Source organism: Strigops habroptila, chromosome 4 (genome assembly GCF_004027225.2).
Source record: "Strigops habroptila isolate Jane chromosome 4, bStrHab1.2.pri, whole genome shotgun sequence".
In the NCBI taxonomy this organism is placed as follows: Eukaryota; Metazoa; Chordata; class Aves; order Psittaciformes; family Psittacidae; genus Strigops; species Strigops habroptila.
Window position 1 is genome coordinate 55,849,444 of NC_046358.1, and position 21,621 is coordinate 55,871,064.

Consider the following 21,621-nt stretch of genomic DNA (forward strand, 5'->3'; position numbering starts at 1 on the left):
GTCCTCCAAAAGGTAGATAAATACCTGTGAACCCTTTTATAATGCTGGATCAGTGATTTGTATTAGAGGCAGATAGAATTGTACCTGTGCACTGTGCACAACGGTCAAAAGCTGACTAAGAGCAGATTTCATCCTGCTAGAACAAAATAAATGCCTTTTGTGACTCCAAAAGATAATGATTTATGAGATTATGAATACACTTCAAATAACCTTTGTGACTATCTACTTATCTGATGATTTGGGGCTACGGTATTTGCCTTGAAATCTGTAGGCATTATAAATGCACCAGGATTCACAGGTTCCTACAGAGCACCAATTCCTGCAGTTTCCTGGTGGAATAACTGCAACACTTTTCTGATGTGTGCCTAGTATCTGTGATAATCTGAACTCTTACCTCATTTTCCCCAGACAAATCTTTTCCCGTTTAACCTGAAGGAAGAATGCACAGTGGGACACCCATATACAACAGGTTTTCTTTATCCTATGTTTTAGATACAAAAGACATGCTAAGACATGCTAAGAATTCCTTTTTCTGAAGATGGTTTGAAGTTTAAGGGCTTTATTTTAAACTGCAGTTTAATTTTATGGCACAGTTTCAAGGTATTATCTCTGCCGTTCCAGGCATCAGCATTTTCTTAACCATTTGATTAGTCTTCCTATTAAAAAGCCAATATAGTTGGAGTTCCTCTGAGTGACAAATACACCTCAAACTATAGCTGTAGCTCTAAAACATCAAGCAACTGCTCCATTCAGTTCTCATAGAAGCAAGCTTGGGCCTTTCCAGTTTTAATGAGAAAACTGGAGTCACAATACAACAAATGTGAACCCTTTGGTAATGCAACCACACCCCACTCATACTCAGCTCTCTGCCCAGCTCCGTACCCCCACCCAGCCACAGATACACAGCAGAGAAATACCAGCTGTTGAAGCTTTGCGGATGTGCCAACATTGTGCCATTTTGGACTTTCTCCTCAAAGGATCACTCCACATGGCTTCTTTTGTAGGTTTGGGACTTTGAGGGCATGGAAAACAGCTTTGGGCATGAACAATAGGGAAATAGCATTTATAAAATGAAATAAAGTTTTTCAAATTGTGGAAACAGCTGGAGGGAAGAATGAAACTTATGAATAACGTAGCTGAAACTGAACAGACTGTTGATAGGGAGTTCTTTCAGAAGTTAACTATGGCTACACTCCTACATGACAGTGCAACACTTTAATCTATAACTAAAGAAGATTTAATGCACAATGATGTATCCAGCAATTTCTGGTTTAGTGAGATTAATCAGTCCATCCTTTCCCTACATTTAATTTTGAGGAAAGGGAGTAGTTTCTTTTGCATTTTATGTACTTAGCAGTGCTATGAAAGTCCTAGAATGAGCTTTTTTTTTTTTAGTGCTATGTGAGAGTACAGCGTACCTGTGCCAGCGTAGAGATGCTTCTCAAAAGGAAAGAGATGGTCCTTGAAAGGAAACACACACTACTTGGAAGTCTTTAACTTGCTGACAAAAACAGTACAGTTTCCATTTGGGACTATTCAAAGGCAGTTTTACAAAGTATGAAACGGACCTTCTCTGCGGGAACTACAACATGGGCTGATCATCCCAGTGGTAAGTACAGCAGGTTGGCATCAAGAGAATGCATATAGGCATGTATCTGCCTACAGGTGAAGTAGAGCCAGGATTCTACTTCTTCCAATATCTTGCTGTTCCTGCTTTTATCTCCTCCCTGCTCATTTAATTTGATGCATAACATCTGTTCTTCTCCTGCTGACTTCCACCAGACACCACTGCTCCAGGCAACTACCAAAAACTACATACAATTCTCAGGAACACTTAACAGTAGTCTTATTCCTATGCCCAGCAATGGTTTGTGTACTCAGCAGCCGAAGTATCATTGAAAGTCAATAGCATGCGACTGTGTGAATTATTTAGGTGTTTTTTAAAAAATGAATCCCCCTCAGCACAGCCGATATAAATAGGATGTTATCTGCCTTCAGCAGGCAACTCATTCAATGTAGAAGGCAGTCAGCTTAGGCTATAGTGCATAGGCCTCTTCAAGAGAACACCTGCTGAGCTTCATGTTTCTCAAAAGATATTTTTCACTTCTGCTCCACAGAATGAGGTTTTCAGGTATCAAGAAGGAATCACACTTCTCACAAGAAACAAGAGAGAGACCTCAAGTATACCTTGAGTATATGTCATTCAATACAGAACCTTTTCAACAGAGCATCTTTTCAGAGGAACCCCACAAGTGAATGCCCAATGAAAACAGACAGAAAACACAGAGCCAAGATTCCATATGAGGAAACACCTTAGTAATCTCTTCAAGCATATTACAGGAATCTTTCAAAACACTGTCAATAAGGTACTTAACCCTTGCTAAGGAGAAGCACATCTATTTCAGTAAAAACTTTCATTTTTCTTATGGAAGAAATATAAGCTTTTTTCAGCTAAATCTTTTCTTCCAATGCTACCCTGCTTCAGCCAAGTCCTGTTATTCTTTGTGCTGTTAGACAACAAGATTCCTCTAATGTCAGTGGATCATACAGAAGATTTAACACCATAATCTGTCTGAAAAATTCAGTGGTAAGGTCAAGAGTAAAGCACAAGGATTTACCTAGTTCTGATTCAGTCAAGAGCTTTGTTTGTTGCACATAAACCCAAGAAGTCTATCAACTTTAGATTGTTATTTTATCTAGCACTATGTATTGCAAAGCCTGGTTCTTCAGTTTTTACTGCTGCCTGACTTGTTCAGTCACCTTAAAACTCAACCATCCAAGGAGATATAAAGACTAAATTAGAAATAATCTTGTCTATAACCGGGCTGTACAGAAGACACCTTGCTTCTGTAATCAGTTACTGAGTTTAAGATTACAGATTGATGTTTCAGAATTCACAGTTACAGAGACATGAAAATGGGGAAAGGACATGACCAGGATTATAGAAAAACACAATGCTCAAAATGTTGGGAACTGCTTGATTTTTAATTTACAGAATTGTCCCTACTGATAAAGGTATCAGCCCGAAAGCTCAGTGAAATCAGCTCACTCAAAAAATCAAGCAGTTTAGACTGCTTGCTCAGCAAACCCAAAATCAGAAGCAGGACTTTTTTCTGTCAACAACACTAGTTCACAAGTAGGAAAGGTGCACTGATTCAAAACCTATTTGACAGTAATGTTCTCACAAAATATAGTCGCAGCACATTGAATCCTGAAGTACTTTTATTCCTGAATGAGTTTTGCCTGAATGATAAAGGGCCCCTGTTACTTCCAGAGGAAGTTCAGGCATTTGGACTTCAGGCCAAGGACACTGTATTTTAGTCTGAGTCTTGTTTCTAAGGCTTACTTTAAATAGCACCGATGAGTTCTAGAAGCTAAAAAAACCCACCCTAGGAACTGAGGAGGGGAAAAGAAACATTGATTTTGAACAAAGAGAACCCAAAGACCATGTTTGGACTGGCCAAGTAATTGAGTCTTTTTCTTAGCCAAGTGGTGGTTTATTATATGCCCTCATTCAGGGCTCTGGGGAGATGAAAGATTCCACACAGATATGAGGAGGCAGGGAAGGCAAGAAAGGGTCTTCCTTAGAAGAAGAAATGAAGACAGACATGGCTGCTTTTTATGGACACAGCAGACAGACAGACAGACAGACAGACAGTTCACCAGGTTTATAGTCCAAAGGATACGACAATTTTACACAGACTGAATATAAAACAAGCTCCTACTTTCTGTAGAAAGATCTCTTTGATAGTTCATCATCATCTTTAGTCTCAGTTGCTTCCCATATTGTTCTTCTCACCAAAGTCCTCAGTAATCCCTTAGAACGTGGGCAAAACACAGGGTTTGGGTTTTGTTAGGGCTTGGGGTGGTGGGGTGAAAAAAGAAGTTCTCTTTCAGCACTAGAAACAAGATAAAAACCCCACACCGCCTCTCCCAGGCAGTGAATGGACACTTCAAAAACTAGTTTCAGAGGCTATGATTAAAAATTCTATTGGAAAATAGTCAAGTTATGGTTCATGCACAGAAAAACAGTAAGAAAATTATGTTGGTACTTCCATTAAGAAACGAAAAACAGAAATGTATGGACAAATAACTTTTTAAACGAATGCTCTGACAATAAAATAATTTTAAAACACCACTTCACAAAGAGATTTGACGCAGATTCCTACCCTGTGTTTTAAGAGAACATTCTTAAGAATAATTCATAAACATGTTGGTTCTCCGAATTTATCTCAATTGTGTAACAATTTTCAAAGCTTCAGTAAAAGACTTGCAACATCCTTCCCTACTTTGCTGCCTGAACCTCCTTACAAGTGAAGGCTATGAAAAGAAGCTGAACTAAAGCTGAAAAAAAGAATACAACACAATTTGAAAGGGAAGGGTGTAAGTAACCCTTCTACATAGAAAGTAAGGGCCCCAAAGGATCTGCCAGTCCAGTAATCTTAGCTCCTTGTCACTTAACATACTCCCTACTTCTTGTGACAACAATGTTCTCAGTTTAAATTGTTGTTTGCTTGTCTACTGATTCTTGTCCCTCTTTTCTTCAGTTCATTTATAGAGAAATATTGAAGCTCCTGCCAGCCTTCATTTTGCTTTGGTTTTGCAAAGCTCCACTCCTCTGTCCATTTTTTTGGTCCTCCATGATGTTAAGCATCCTGACAGCTATTCTTTGTGCTTGCTACAGATCAAATATCACCCATTTGAATGTGGATGACCAGAATCACCCACAGCATGCGAGAGAGAGACTCCTCTGTACCTTCCTTATGTCCACCAAAAATATGCATATTGAATTAGGTTTGCCATTTTCACATTTTGTCACTAATCAGAACCCCGATTCTTGTCCTCATCTTCAGGTGATGACACTGCCACACCATTTCAGTTATTTCAGTCTGAAAAATCACCAATTTAGGAGAAGCAAATTTAACTGCATGCTCCTTTTCATGAACATTTTAATGTAGATAGTGGACAAAACCAGTGTCAAAATGCTGTTTGTTAATAAGCTCCATACAACATAATATTGTTCTCTCAACACTTGCCTTATCTTTTCATCCTTACCCAGTTACTTCCAAATTGCTCTACTGATTCCAGATTTCTCTCACTTAGAGATTTCCACTGTGGTTCTGTTATCAAGCAGAAGTCCAAAGAGGACAAACTTGACACTTCTCTGCCTCTGCAATAGAGCTATCAGAGGAAGCTACCAGATTAGTCAGCATAATCTACTTTTTACTTTTAAACTCTGTTCCTTCCTTGCTGGTTTATCATGATCAGAATCACTGACCTTCATTTTTCCTCTTCTGCAACACATATACTATATTTGTAATTTCCAAGCACACCACAGAAGTTCTGTCCTTAAATGTTTGTTGCTGGGCCAGCTGCTTTTCATATACCTTTTATTCTAGTATTTCTTCTTTGCCTCCAGGGCCAATCTTCTCCATCAGATCAACAATATTCACCATCCCTTTTTACACTCCCCTGTGAATGAAGACAGAGCATAATTTGGTTTCTGCATATTCTGTACAGTCACTAGTAACTAAAACATTCTTCTCATGCTAACTATCCTACCTATCCCACGCCTCTTTCTTCTGTTTGCATAAATTTTTTCGGGAAAAAAATAATCAAAACTAACTTTGTTTTGTTTTAATATCCTTAGCAGTGTCTAATCCAACTTCACCTTTGGCAGTCCTCACTTTGTCTTTATGCTTCTTGACCTCAAAAATTCACCTTTATTTCCCCATGAGTTTTTCTGTCCTTTCATTATAGGCTTTTCCTATTTCTTCTCTGTGGCTATTCCATGGGACACCAATCCTTGGTGGCTCTAGAGTCCATAACTTCAGGAAATTCCAGGCCTACTTCATGTTTAGGTACCTATCCAATTCAGCCCAGCTTGTGCTACTATTTGCTATAGCTGTAACACAATTTGCTCTTTGAAACAAGAAACCTTGTTACAGCACTATTTTTAATTCTTCCAATTTATTTTAAAAATAAGAGTAACTGATGTTTTGAAAGATTGTTTGACCATTCTATTTGACCAAAGCTCCTTCATCTTCTTAATTAGTAAAAGCAAAGCAAAACCAAAACTCTCTTGTTAGTTAAGTGCTGAAGAAATTCCTAAACATCAATAAACATGTGGGTCCTGTATTATTAGCACCATTTTTCTCCTATTTTGTTGCAAAGATTATGCACAAACCGCAATAAATCAGTATTTTCTGAAGTATCTTTCTCAACAATATCATAATCTGTGCTCATAATTGTAGTATTAACTGAAAATCAAAGAGAAAAATTCTGTTTCCAGATGCCTAGACTAAATGCATACTAACTCAGCTGATTTCAGTATAGGTTGAATTCCATTGGTGCGACAGGATGCAACAATTCACTCCTTGACTTTGGCTGGGGTGGGCAACAACACCCCTTTCAGCACAACAGGGGAACAGGCAATTCTCTGCAGAGGTAGGCCAGCACGCTTGAACAGAGTCCAGTAGACAAGCGGTCATTTACCTCTCCTTCTCCAATATGTACAAGGACAGTATCAGCAAACTGGTCAAAATGAGCTGCTTGTATTGCCCCCAACTTTCTACTTCTTTCTGGTGCAACTCAGTTGCTTTTAAAAACCTTGCCATGTCTCAGCTTTTACTCCAAGCTCCACATGCTGTTACTTAGAAAAAAGTTTTCATTAGCTCAAAGAAAAAAGCTGAAATTTCTATGCTTTAAATCTATGACCTAGCAAAACCAGCAAGAATGTAGAGAGGCATAAATATATCCTGAAAATAGAATTTACCTTTTCCCAGATGAAGTTATAGGAGCTCAGCTTCTTTAAATATCACAGAGAAACAATAAATAAATTAAAAAAAAATAAGTTTTCGGTTATTAGATGTAAAAATCACAACTCAATTTTTTGTCTAAGCTTTTCTTTTTGCATCTCATTTTTATTTCTGTCAACATTATAACATAATCCATCTAAGAGGTCTAAAATTAAATGGGTTTTAAGCAGGGGGTGAAACCACAGTGTATTAGCTGACAGGAGGTTTTTGGCTCCTTCATCTTTAAGCATCTATTTCTCAGCTGCTGTTTCTCTGCAGCAGGGGCTAGAAAGGTTACAGACTTCAGTTCAAGGCTCCTAATTTCCTAATACATGCAGCTTAAGCATCTTTTAATTTGTGTGCTTCTTTGATAAATATATTATTGTCATCACCTCTGGATAATGACATGAATAGTGAAAAAATGAGGTAAAGCAGAAATACAATTGTGATACCTCTGAGCATTAGACAGTTCTCCTTTAGCCAAATACAAAGCTATTTTTAATATGTAAACTGCAGACGACAGTTACTAACCTGTTTATTTTTAAAAATAAAATGTTTTTCTTATGGCACATACTCCACAGCCATCTCCAGAGCAAGAGATTTTATATTCGAACAATCTGAACAGTGAAAGAATGAAAGCTTATAAAATACATATCCTTGTCTATGTTGCAAATAGCACAATTCCAAGCCAGAGACTAATGCTGAAATACAATCCACGGGCTGTGCTTCCATTCATAAACTGTTCCATTTGAACACAGAGTCTGGAATGAATTTTATCCTCATGTTCAACCAGAGAGACACAATTTATTATAGTGCTTCACTTTTCAGTTTCAAAACCATGTCCCTAACATTTTTCCCTGTCCAGTCCAATGCAGATCAGAAGACTTCTCAAAAAAGATCATCTCATACAGACAAAATGCAGCAGATTCAAGCTGCCCAGAGACAAAAAGAAGCAAGTCCAGTTATGTACCACGTGACTAAAAGAAAAGGAAACCCGCTGCACACACATGGCTTCAACTGCTTGAGCTGGAAAGGCATCAGAAGGGTCCTTTTGTTAGTAATAGCATAAGCGGGATCTCATATGTACTTGCTTCAGCTCCACCTCTAACTACACTGTCTACACAGCAGGCTAGCTCTATTACTCCTGTGTAATATCATGGTAATGCTCCCTGACAACTTCAAACCCCAAAATAAATAACCAGTGCTTCCCACTCATTGCATATTCTGCAGCTGAGATGTGTCACAAAGGTACAGAGCTGTTTACACCATTTAAATTTTCAGAGCTGTCTCAGGGAGCTTCCCAAGGCTCTCTACGGAGTCACTACCCTCTGATGTTCAAATTGAAGTGAAATTGGGATTCAACACCGCTAGTCAGTATGACCGATTTCAATCTGTAGGCTCACTGCTTTTTGCAGCATTTGTCTCCAGTTTTCTACAGTGTCTTAAAATATTTCTCTGTTAAAACGCTGCACCAGAAATTGCAACAGAGCTGACGAAATTTCCATCAATAGATACCTGCATACAGCAAGATGAGAGAAGCATCTGATGCCAGGATACCACAAACCAAAAGCAATTTAAACACCTAAACCAAAACCCCCATCAGCTCCTCGGCTAGTGTAATTTTCATCTCTGGGAGGGGGAAAGGAAGAAAATAAAATAAAAGGCACAAACCCTTTAAAATTGGTAACATGATCCTTCAGCCCAAGGATGAAATGCAGCAATCCAATCTGTGACTTGACATGTCATTTCTAAATATCCATTTTAATCACAAAACTATTGCACTAGAAATTTCTAACTTGGTCAGGATATAGAATCATAGAATGGTTTGTGTTGGAAAAGACCATAAGATCACCTAGTTCCAACCCCCTGCCATGGGCAGGGACACCTCACACTAGACCATGCCACCCAAGACACTGTCACCATAAACCAGATTTTCACAGTACACGGAAAAGTAGAAACTAGACTCAAGTTAACATAAACCTTTAAATGAAGTCAATGGAAATTACAACAGCCAACGTGTACAGAATTCTTATACAGTAAAATTTATTAATATGTTAACTATTAGCCAAATATTTCACACGCCAGTAAAAAGCTTTCCGTCTGATAAGTTAAACACATGTGTTTTGCCCGGTGTAAAACCACCACGCTATCTCTTTTGCATGACATTCTTACATTTTACCTACTTAGTCACCTAATAACGTACAGTGAGTGGATCAGTCTAGATCCCTTCAAGTCTTTAAACTCTCTTTGACTGTCACTGGGAAATTGTTTTACAGGATGGATGACAATTTAAAATGAACCCTGCTTTGACTAAAGTTGCTGTATAATACCTTTTTAAAACTCTGCTCTGAGTGGCTTTGTGACCAAGGTAAGAAATGTTTTTAGCAGAGCAGCTATAGCACCATCAGGAGAAGCTTCACCGTCTATTTTGGAAGGCAATATGCCAAAAGAACTGTGGTGCATTTTCATTCACCTCTTGGCTACTGCTTCTTCCAAAGTTTCTGTCCAAAGACAGCCAAGACCAAGTTCTATGAGTCATCACTTAAATGTGATCTAATTATTCAACTATTTTTAAAGCCTTTCCTTATTTCTTCACAGCCTTACACACCACTTATACTTCAGGGCATTTATCTTCATGTCTTTCCCACAACTGGAAATGCAGGCAATTTCTTTCTCACCTAGTAGCAGCTTTCAGATTGAGAACTGAATACAGTATCCTGCACAGCCCCTTTGGATATATCTCTTTTTATTTAGGGAGAGAGGAAGAAGAAAAATCTGTATAGTCACCTACTCATAGACACAGTTTTCTGAGACCCAATCTGCTGCTTTGTGTACATCACAGATCTCTCTTGTCCTGTACAGCACAGGTCTATTGCCCTTAATCTAGGGGCAAGTTAACTCTCTCACAAAGATATGCATCACCTAGATATTCACAAAGATATTCATTTACCTGAATATCTAGGATGTTAATATAGCCTCAGGTAGGAAACTGGAAATATATGATCCACCCAGCTATGTTTAAGTAGGGGAAACTTAAAACTGAACTGTAAAACACAAACTGCTTCAAAAAGTGTGTTAATTGGAAGGTTTTGATGATGGGGAAAGATAAAATCTCTCTCAACTGTCATTCTACTGAACATCCCTCTAATTTTGTATGGAGCAGATGTTCCCTCCTTACCCTTTTGCTTTCTTCACCTTTTTTTTTTTTCCTCCATCTCTTATTGTTTTCTTCTTACTGCTCTTCAGTTTCATAACTGAAGGGATGCTGCTCAAAGCCCCACAACTACAAATGGATCCATTTTGCATTTGCTGAGCCAGCTTCCACACAGCTCAGGACAACTTGGTTTCAATTTCCCTTTCCATCTAAAATGCAAACTGTATACATTTCTCACTGTAAAGAAAATGCTGCATAGTTACAGACCTGAAAATAAACTTTTCTATCTGAAAAAAGTAAATCAAATTCCATGTGATAGATGACTTTAGAAACAGTTTGAAGATACAGTATTTTAACCCACAGGGGAACACAGAGTAGGCACACAGAAACACCTTACAGAGGTGCTTACAGGATTCGAGTTCTGCTTTCGGGGCGCTCAGGACTTCAACATTCCTGGAAATCAGTAGCAGCTCAGGGCTTTTGAGAACATTATTCTTGGTCCCCAAAAGCACAGTTAGAGGAGATTTCCAGGTATCTGTTTAGTGGAATTGCCACATACATCAACAAACCAAACTGATTTTTGTTTCAATGGAACTTCAAACCGTTTCTTACAATTTTAAAATTTGCTTGTGCAAGCAAGTGCTCAAATACAGAGGTCAGAAAACTGACCCTGTGTGTCTTTAGAGGGCACTTGTGAATTTGAAGAATGGTTTTGCCTCCAAATTGGGTCATCACATTTAGGCTATTCTCTGGCTACTATAGAATAGGTTACGACAGGGACTAAGAGGCCTACCATTACAGCATCAAGAATATGAATTCTCCATCTTACTTCTGCGAGTCCCACCATTTTTTGTTTTGGCTGCTACTACATCACTACAAAGAAAACCTGTCCCACGATGATAATGATAATGATTATCATTATCATGATAACAATAATGATGTCTGTTTTCTCCCTGTATGATTACTCTCAAAAGAATTCAATTCAATATTGAATGGTATGATATAAATTTACAATTCCTAACTACCTGTTTATCTTAGTCATCAAGACAATAACTCCAGGTGACAGTGATCCCTCAATTCCCAAGGAATATGACTCAGTCACTTATATGGTAATATTTCCTGGGCTTCAAGGTCATTTTTCAGGGGAAAGATTTTAAAAGCGCAATAAAAATTCCAAACTAGAATGTAGACAACCAAGATATGAAGCACTTTTTCACAGCTCTAAGAAGCTGGTTTTCCACTTCCCTGCCTGCACTGCCTGCAGGAATGTGCTGGCTCTAGAAACACAACAGAAATGCAAACTTCCCGTTGAGATACAGGATGGAGAGATTTTCCAAGTACTACATTTTTAGCCACAGATTTCTGAGAGGATTGGCAGAAAATAATGAGCAAATGGTTATGCACTGATTCTTTCTCCCTTCCTTTTAACCAAAAGAGAATTAATGGCTCTTCAAAATCTAAATGTATCTATTGAATAGCTACAGCTAGAAAAACGCAATATTCTACCCAATTCAATAGTGATGCTTACGAAGCCTGGTTTTTATTAACCCAGATATTATTATACCCCCTACCTCAGAAACTTAGCCACAGATGAGGACTTAGCATGCTTAACACTACACAAACAAAAAATAAATCAGTAATCTTGAGTAGTTTCTTTTCAAACATTGTGGCAACCTGAGTTTGCTATGGTGTTCTCAGTTTCTACCACCACCACTGCATCTCAGAAAGGTTCAACGGAAGAGGTAACTTGCTGAGACTGTTACTGGGAGAGGAAGAAAACTTTACCTCCAGTAAACTTCATGAGCCAACTAACACTTCCTTTTGCTGTAGTTTTCTAAAGAATATACAACATGATTGGTAATGCTGCATACCACTGCCACCAGCTGCCCTTCACAGCTCACAAAGGTTCCCCTTGCAAGGCTCACCATGGATGGGTCTGTCCCTGCTCTGGTGACTGGCTCCCCTCTGATGTCTGACTGAAGTCCTGGAAGCCTGGTGTCAGTCAGGCTACCCACAAAGTTCACTCAGCACAAAAATTGTTTTGAATTCCTTTTGATCGACTGTCCTCAAATGATGCTGCTTCTACTTTCAATGCCATAGGCACAACAGAATCTTAAATCTTGCAGGGAAATGCTTAAGCATCGCCTTAATCCCTTAAATTCATTAGGCATCCCCTTCCCCTTCTTAATAAGTCTTTTTTCCCCTCTTTCTCAAAAGAGAGAATTGTTTTTGCTTAAAAATGTAAACCAAAAGGTATTTCCTCACAAAATACCCAGCTAAGCCGAGGTACATGGCACTCCGAGAACAAGCACATTTCCATTCCTTGTCTTTTTTTGTCTTACTGGCTATACTTGATCAGCCATAAAGATGATCTGTTGCCTCTCTCTGCCATGGCTCCCATGGAGATCAGGAGAGTAGACATTTGCCACTAGTACATGAAAAATTTTGTCTTTATGAGGCATATGTTGATTTCTTTTTCTTCAGCTTTCCCCTCTGCACCTAGCAGACATGAGCTATAAAATGGGATTCACATGTTTCATTTGGCAGTTTTGTCTAGAATTTCCAAAAATGCTTAAAAAAAGCATTGACTTGATCTATAGCAATAACCACATAAATAATAATTAGATTTATTACCCACTGTTTTAAAATAAATATATTCACCTATGTGTGTTTCAGTCAAAGTCATCACCTTCCAGTTTGGAATGACACCACTGTGACACCATAAACAAGAGTGCACTAGTGAGCAGCTGAAGCATCACCATTTCCTGTCTCAGAGAAAATACTGTAAATGTCAAGCCAGGTTACTCAGTACTGCCTGTACACAGGCTTGCTGCAGTCCAATGAGATGGTCAGTCCCAGGACATCGTCTTGAACCAACGCCTTTACTCTCCTGGAAACCTCTCTTGGGAAAAGTTAGGATCTCCCAAACAAATGCTTCTATGTGGTTTGGAGATAAAATGTTCCTGGTGAGAGTTTTACTACTTGGAGTCTGTAAATACAGATAGCTGAGGCGAGCAGTAATTCATACATACATGTGTTGTATGTATGTTCACACACAGAGCTATCAGCTGAACTGCACAAGAGTGGTGTGTAGCACCAGGATTCAGCCACATGACCTTCTAATACAGAGCCCCAGGGTCTGCCACTTCAGTAAAAAAAAACCTCCAATACTTGCCAATATGAGCAAAGCTGCATCCTGTCTGCAATTCCCTGCAGAGATGGACTGAATGCCGGCAAGCAGACCTGATTCTTTTCAAGAATGGGCAATCATGTTATACTTCACAAAGCTGAGGAGCCCTCCACATTTTCTTATTTATGTCATATTATCTATTTATTCAACTAATATTTCCCTTCTTTTACCTCCCTGCATAAAAGGGGCAAATACTTGTATTAAAGACCCTGCTAGATTTCAAGATTGATACATTCCTGACAGAAAGAGATCTTTGCATGTCTATAATTTTATCCTTTTTTCCTAATTTTATGTATAAACATGATTTGGCATAAAACATCATATAGATAACCTGCACATAACAAACAGTTGCAGATTGAAGTTATTCATTGAACACTAGAAGATGAAGCAAAGGGAGACATTAGTTGACTATAAATCAAATGCTCCTGCTTTTTCTTTTTTTGTTGTTTTGGAGTTTGTTTTTGTGTGTGTGCGTGTGTGTGTGGTTTTTGTGGGTTTGGGTTTTTTTAATTAACTGCAACAGAACAAGGGTGACTGCTTACCCCACAGGTTCAGCCCTGGCTAAACACCTATCTGAATACCCATAACCCTTCTGCAAAAAAAACCGTTTGATTCAAGATGGCCCAAGCCCATCCTTTAACAGTCAGAACACTGGTGCTTCTGCACCAGTCTGACCTTTAGAATTTCCTTGGTCACTGAAACAATGACTAGAACTTCATAAGAAATGGAAAAAGGTACTAATTAATCACTGGTTCAGCCCCATACAGGAGGTACTGCAAATTACAGAGGAATGCAAGCAGTCCTAGCTGGCTGATTTACATACAAAGAGCAGGATCGGTCAGTAACAGAGCTGGAAGAATAATTTTCTCTTCTTATCTGTATGTTTTCCTGACTAGGGCCAGCAGGGGATTTGCTGGGGGATTTGCTACTAAAACACAGCTTTGTCACATTTGTCAGCCCTGAGGCTGTCATGGAAGCATAACTGATGTGACAACCATTAATGAGCCACTGTCACAAGGGCAATCTGTTCAAGCCAACAGATTTGCTGCTCCTGTTCAGTAGTGGGCAGCAGTGGAAAAGTCTAGCAGGCTCTCAGGTCACTCCACTGTCACTAGTGCCCTAGACTGGGTTTTTGTGGGGAACACCATGTGTTCATATTACTGAAAAAATATTTTGAGGAGTTGATTGGTTTGCCTTTAAGTCAGATTGTAAGCAGATGTTGAAATAAGTGTTATGCTGAGCCAGAAGTCTGAGTTGCAACTTTTCTCCTCTTCTGCCCACCTTGCAGGAAGCGAACCACTCAGCCAGAAGAACAGCTATCTTTGAAGGAGGTTTTCTTTCTTCTTTCACAGATATTCAGCTGCACTCTTCCTTTTCTACATTCTTCCTCCAACCTATTCCTTGCATCTCCCTTTTCTGCCCAGACAAAGAAGTAGCCAACTGTTCCCTCTCTGCAAGCAACAGGTTTTTCCTTTTCTCATGACAAATCAGTTTTTAATAGTAAACATTTTAACACTTGCATAAGCCAGCATATCATTTGGCACCAATACAGGCAGAAGGAACTCATCCTTCTCAGAACCAGTGGCAGTTTTGGAATCTGTCCTGTCACTGTGTCCCCAGGGGGCACATGTGATGCCAGACCTCGAAAGACAGTAAGTCCATTCGCATTGCTACTGTAGGCAAGGCCATACACCTCATTAGCAACACAACTGCCAGTCACATTACACACCTGATACAATTCAGCAGGAGGCTGATGCATGAGAGAGCTTTGCCTAATGCAGCCTAGTTTTGCACATGGAAATTTTATGGAGGTGGAGAAAGAGGAATGTGGCCATTTGTTCAGGATTTCAGGACAATGGGCTGCTGACAAGAGCAGCCATTGAGTGACACCTAAAATCTCCAGATAAATGACCACTCTGCTCTCAGTCTGTCCTATCCAGAACATGAACTGCCTAGATTTTCTAGAAAAACCATGGGAACCTTTAGCATCACTCCACTGGCTTCATCTTCCTCTACCTTAGGATCTGGCTATATTTTCAGAACAGGTAGGCACATCCACGTTATCAGAGCCATCAGTGCTACAGGCACAGGAACTGTGCTGGGATCTGCCAACAAGGTACTGCAGCTGATGACCTCAGGCTGCCTCTTGGACACCCTCTTCTTCCAGATGGTCATAAATCCCCAGGAAACATCCCGTGCTATTGTAATACACAGCACCAAATCAGGTTTACATTTGTTTTCTACTGTCCATGCATGTCAGCCAATAGTAAATAAAATGCAGCAGGGATCTCAGCTCTTGATGCGTCTCAGCAGAAAATTGGATAATGTCTCCATAGGAGGGGAAAGAGGATCTTACTGCAAATGCCAGATTTGACAGTATATTATGCTATCCACTGCGTCTGGCATAGAAGATATTGTAATCCTCTGATGAAGTCCCCTATACAACCAGCTTGTACTGCAGCCCTCTCATCACACACAAAGAGCTCCAAACACAGGGACATGAAGTGAGCTTTCTAAATGCATTAAGATTCAACCTCTGTTTTCACTCAGCCTTTACACAAAACAAATCTCATCTATGGGAAGGCTTCTGTTGAAAAAGGAACCTGGACTCAACTGCTGAATAGAAAGAGAAAAAGCCTCACTCCTTACTGTCATTGCTACAGAGGAGGATGGGGTCAGCACATGGCGACAGGCAGGGTCTGTGAGGACCTCAGCTCTGCATGCACTTTGGGACCACCTTCTCCCTGCCTTAGCAGGAGCTCTAGCTTGGGTCAAGGGAACAGTGTTCCTGCCAGCTGATCACCCTTGAGGACACAAGCTCTCTGAGCTGAAAAACAGTCTCCCTCAGTAACTGGGGGGCAGTTTAGCTTTTTTGCCTTGTGCTCCCATCTTTGCTCTCTCTTTGCTTTTGTGACTCCTGCCACCCACAGCATCCCAAGCAGGGGCAGAGGCAACAGTGCTATGAAAGCAGGTGGCATTTTCACGGTGTCATGGTAGAGGAGACAGAAGACCTAAATGGATCATCTTATGCAGCTCCAGGGACAGGACTGCCTCTCTGTCTCCACTAAAGCCTGATATCAGGGAAAGAGAGCTGTGCTTCAGCTGCCCAGGCTGGGAGCAGGGTCATGCTTACTAGCAGCACACAAGGGTACTGCTTTCCACAGCAAAGACCAGGGGTGGCCAGACAGCATGTCCCAAGGTGATACTGCTCCACTTGCAACCTACTGTCATGTGCTGCTGCTAATAAAAAGAACACTGAAAAAACAATGTTTTCCCTTAGGTATTCAGACATTCCCAAAAGCCAATGTGCTGCACCAAGCATGAGTGTAGCAGGGTCAGTACAACAGCGAAACCCAGCCTGATGCACAGTGGAGCAGCTCTAATCCAGAGCATCAGCTGACTGCACAAAGCATATCCATTGTCCAAAACTGGGTTTTTTTTCTCACTCTTCCCTCTGAAACCAACTTGACTCTTCTCCAAAATACACACCAGAATGAGTCACTTGAAATTATTTTTTAGGTGGGTTTCTGAAGACTGAGTTGCAATATGTCCGCTGCCCTGCAACGTGCTAGGAAACTCCCAAAAGCTCTCCCAGGAACTGCCACAGGCTGAGCTACTCAGCTTCTCACCTCCCTCAGCATGGGTTTGAACACGTTGAGAGCAGAGTGGTATGAAGATGGTTTTGTCTCATACAAATCTTTTGGATAAACAGGATTGTGCTCCACATCAGAGATTTTTCTTTGTAATTTCAGCCAGTACTTTCTTGGCTTGCCACTCCTGACAACTCAGTCATAAAACAGCTCTCTGGAATACACTGTTCAAATTAATCAGCTGCCAGCTATTCTCCTTTAAAACTAATAATAGAAGGTCTGCATGGGCCTGTGAGAGACTGAAACATGGGAATGAGAATTGTGCAGCTGCAAATATTTCCATACTGCTGCAGCTCTCAAATTGCTTTTTGCTCTCTACGAGGAAGGCATGAAATAGCATTGAAGGGAGCAGGTTTTGTACTGTCAAAATTGTCCAACTGTCCTCAGCATGTCCATAATGTGATAAATGCTTAGTGATGCCTTTTAACTTTCAAACATGCTTTAAAGAGGGGAGGGATGTTCTGGTCATAAACCAACAAGCTCAGCTGGACCAGGAGCACAGCTAATTTGATGGCTTATATCCTTTGGATGCCAGCTGTGCAAGGGATGTCAAATTGCGCTCTTGCCATTGACAGAAGTTTTAGCCCCTGGTTTATCTTCTTGTCATCAAGCTGCAACAAGATGGGGAAAAAAGTTTCAAAGGGGGAGCATGGCCTCTGACAGGATGGGGAAATGGGACTCCTTTGAACAGCCCCTTACAGCAGTTTGGCTCCAACTGGGCAGAGAGGATTAAGGCTACGTGAGGCTTGAACTAAGACTAAGAGCTGGCACTGGAGGAACGCCAATCATGCAACACTCTTCTAACTGCTTAGGGGACTCTGTTGTCATGTGAAACTGAGGAACAACCTGGAGGATCTGTTCATAAAGTGCTCAGGGTGGAAGCATGTTTACAAAGCCCAATGAAGGAATAAGAGCAGCACCTGCCTTTTCCTGGCCTGCCTGCAGCTCGTACCATCAGGGGACTTTGCCTCTACCAGCAGTAGGTTCATTTCCAGCCTGAAAAATGTTTTTAAAAGCCTCTCAGGCTTTTAAGAGAAAGAAGAAGTTTAAATCCCAGACCGGAAGCCTTAATTATAATGGATTTATGTGAAAGTTGCCAGATCTCTCCCTGCTCTGTGATCAGGGCTGCGCCAAGAGTCTGTTTTGTGTCACACTAGCAACTGTGTTAAGTTCAGCAAAGTAACTGGGTCAAAGATGCAAAGGCAGAACACAGATCACTGATTAGCCCTAACGATAGCCTGCACTGCAGACCAGAATGACAGTGCAATCATTTCAAGGTTCTTGCTGTAATTAAAGGTAGCTACATATATCCAGTGTGAGCTGCTGAGAACAAATCTTTTGCATGTCACATTTTGCACTTTAAAAAGTCACTCAGAGTCACCATGACCAGAAAACAGCACATGAGAGGAAACAACTGTGACAACTAGTTGTTCATATAGTTGGAATTGAAATCAACTTACAGAAAATAAGGAAAGATTTGAGCATCCTCATGAACACCTCTTCTAAATATGCAATACTTCTGTTTTCAATCAATAAATTCCATGTATTGTGAGCATCAGGTTACAGATGGAGAACACTGACCTCACGTTCAAGAATTTAATGGTGCATCAGTCCACAGCTGTAACACCAAGTGCCCTGAAGATCACCCAAACTTCAAAGAAATCAGCAGAAACAGAGACAACTACAGTGTTTTTCCAGTGTCTCTCAGACTTTCCCTAAGAAGAAAAACTGAAGAGACTGGAGTGATTTAAAGAAGGGAGTAAGAGCAGAAACAAGTATTGAATTATGATGTAGTCAGTCCTAGGCTTCTAGGTAGCCCCAGCTCATTTGCAAACAAAGTGGTGTATTTCCAAGTAATAAAGACTAATATGTCAACAAAGCAATTGACCTGGAACTCACTGCAACAGGCAACAGGGAAACATACGCTGTCAACCTATGGATAGAGGGAGTACAAGCAGTTACACAAAAGATGATCTTACACAAGATAAAACAATCTGTTAAAAACACTCAGAATATAAAAATTGCTCATTAGATAGAGTCAAGGAGAGAGAATGAAAGACGATTTCTGCCGTGCCCTTTCACTTTCTTTCTATGTGCAATGAGACAGGACTGAACTAGTCCTATCAAAAAAACACATTAATCTCTCTGAAAAACTCAGAGCCACTGACTATCCGCAGACAGAATGCGAGCATACAGCCACATGCAGAAACATGCAGGGGACCAACAAGGAGGTTTATGTCAGGACAACAACATAAAGCAACTCTGTGAGATACAGAAATGAATGCACTTAAAGAGTGACAGCTACAGCAGGCTGCAAACGCTGAGCTTAGGACCTATCCACAGGAGCTGTGTTGAGCACAGAACCACTACAACTGCACGCACTGCTGTGAGAACTCCACATGCATTACCAGGTATAGCAGCAGACTTCTGGAATTGCTTAATCTCTTAATGGATTAAGAAACAATGTGCCAATGCCTGTGTGCTGCTGCTTAAGTTTATGCCCAACCATAGTAAGTCATCTATAAGGTATCTTGTTATGAATGTAGTAATAAATATATTATGGTTTGTTACTTTTATTTATTTATTTATTTCCTACTGGTAAGGCATACATAGTATATAACACATGAAACCTCCTTTTGAAATTCATTCCAAATTCTTTCATTCATAATGCTAGGACATATGGAAGTTACACTAAAGAACTATGCAAATGATGCCTTGTAGCACTTTGAAAAGTAACATGTAAATACTACAACATGGACAGTTAAGGAAAATGCCACTCAGCCAGGAAGACAGAAGTCATCAGGCTTCTTACTGCATCGCACCACACAGCAGATAAACACCAAAAGGCAACTGTTGCCTTTGGAATGCCCAATTCGCAATACCTTGCAGAGACCTCTCAGGCTTCTCAAGTTGACCATCTGTAAAATGTAAGCACTAAAAAGTTCTGATTTTGCAAATCGCAATCTTTGTCTCAGAAATTTCAGGGACAAACAGCATTTTTCCACAAATGAGCCTTAAACTTGAGTAATCATCACAGTGTTCCTCCTTAAGGAGGGGGATAGTTCGAGTTAACATGCCAGCTCCACAGATATTAAATTTTTAGTCAAGAATGGCACAAAGATATCTTATTAAACTGCTCCCAACCATCAAATGGATGAAAAAACATTATTTTTTCCTATCACTTAACCAGGTTATTAATTGATAGTGAAGAGCAGTGTTTTATTTATAGAATCAAGTTGGTCAAATCTGGTAAGCAAGAGGGGGACGCAAAGTTAGACTGCGCTGATCAGCCCTCAGTTCACAGATGACAGCTGTCAATTCTGTATGCATGTTGTACAAAGACTGCCTGCTCCAGGACAGCCTGCTTCTCCCTCATGAGTGCTCTACTGGCAGATAACAGCGATAACACTCTTTTCCGCCTAATGTTTTCCTGGAACTCCTCCCTGAAGCGCGGCCAATACTGTCCTTTAATCAAGGAACAATTTGCACACACAGACACACACTCATAAACAACGGCCATTTGTGAGGAGGGGAGGTGGGATAGAAGGATCCAACTTCCATTCTCTGCACTTTCCCCTCCTCTAGGACAATTTTAGGAGAAAGCGGAAATAAGCATCACCACTATCTCCAGCGTGTTTTAGCAGCCACGCTAACGCCAGTCAGAAGCGCCTGGCATTGTTTGGAGGAACACAAAAGACCTTCTGTTTGGAAAGTTCAAGAAAGAAAGCAGAGAGCCTGAGGCCTGGTCTTGCAGTCAACAGACTGAAACAGAGGTTCTCAGGCAGAGGCTGATCTAAAGCCCTTTGAAGTTGACGGGAGAACTCCCATGGACTCCAGCAAGCTTTGGATCATGCCTGAAATGCACAGAAGTGAACAAAACAGCCTAAAAATAGAAACGAGCATCTGCTAGAGGGGAGTTTAAACAGCATAGATGTTAACTAATCTTTTCATTATGGTTATCGGTACAGTGGATTTTTGTGATGTTCAAGGAATTAGGATTATATATATATTTTCTACATCTTTTCATTATGGCATAGCAGCTGTACATTAATACCTTGTTATTTTTCAGCTTAAAATACTATGCATGCTATCCTAAGGTTGAGCATTGAATACAGCAGTTAGCAAATGTCTCTGAAGAAAGAGGGAGGAGGAAAAAGACCCTTTCAAATTGCTGACATTATTTGTTTTCTGCTTTTTTCCCATTACTTTCTCCCAAAAAGGCTGGTTTAAAGCTATAAAAACACAGTCCAGGACTGAAAACCTTAGTAAGAGCGATGCTGCCAGCATCATCTATTCATAAGCAGCTGTTTGAGACAGAGCCCAACCCAGAAGAAACTCTAGCAGCACATTCTCCAAGCAATTGCTAAAGGATCCCCAAGTGCATGGAGGTTCCAAATCCTCCACTTAATTATGGTGCAATTAATTTTCTTGTTAAAGATGTATATAGGAATAACCAAGAATAAAGAAGTGTCTTCTGAACTCTGCAAAACTTCCATAATTATTTTCTTGTATATAGGAGTAATTGTTGCAGTGCTTTTAAAGTTTGGTGCTAAGTCCTAAAAGTGATTTTCTGGGAATTAATGTTAGAAACTTTCTTTAAAAAAACAAAAACACAACAAAACCAAACAACATTTCTTGCAGTCTTTGCACAAGATTCAACAAAGAGCCAAAGGGTTTTTTTATTTTTTTTCCTTCAAAAATGCAGGATGTTTCCTCTTTCCCTGGCTAATAGAATCCAACTGTTGCTGCATGACATCATTCCCCATAGCTAGGGAATCCAAGCTCAGCTAGCTCAGGCGCTCGGCTGGGAGTAAACACCACGGAAAGAAG

The 21,621-nt window shown here is 40.2% G+C and overlaps 1 protein-coding gene across 8 annotated transcripts in view; it reads right to left on the reverse strand.

Moving 5' to 3' along the window:
• DENND2B (DENN domain containing 2B) overlaps positions 1-21,621 on the reverse strand; it is a 181,940-nt gene that overhangs the window by 115,018 nt on the left and 45,301 nt on the right. Inside the window, exon 2 of one of the 8 annotated variants that reach the window (XM_030483961.2) lies at positions 5,388-5,472. The exons of the other annotated variants lie outside the window; for them this stretch is intronic. The gene's annotated coding sequence lies outside the window, so the exon portion shown is untranslated. The remainder of the gene's footprint in view (positions 1-5,387; positions 5,473-21,621) is intronic. 8 annotated transcript variants of the gene reach the window in all.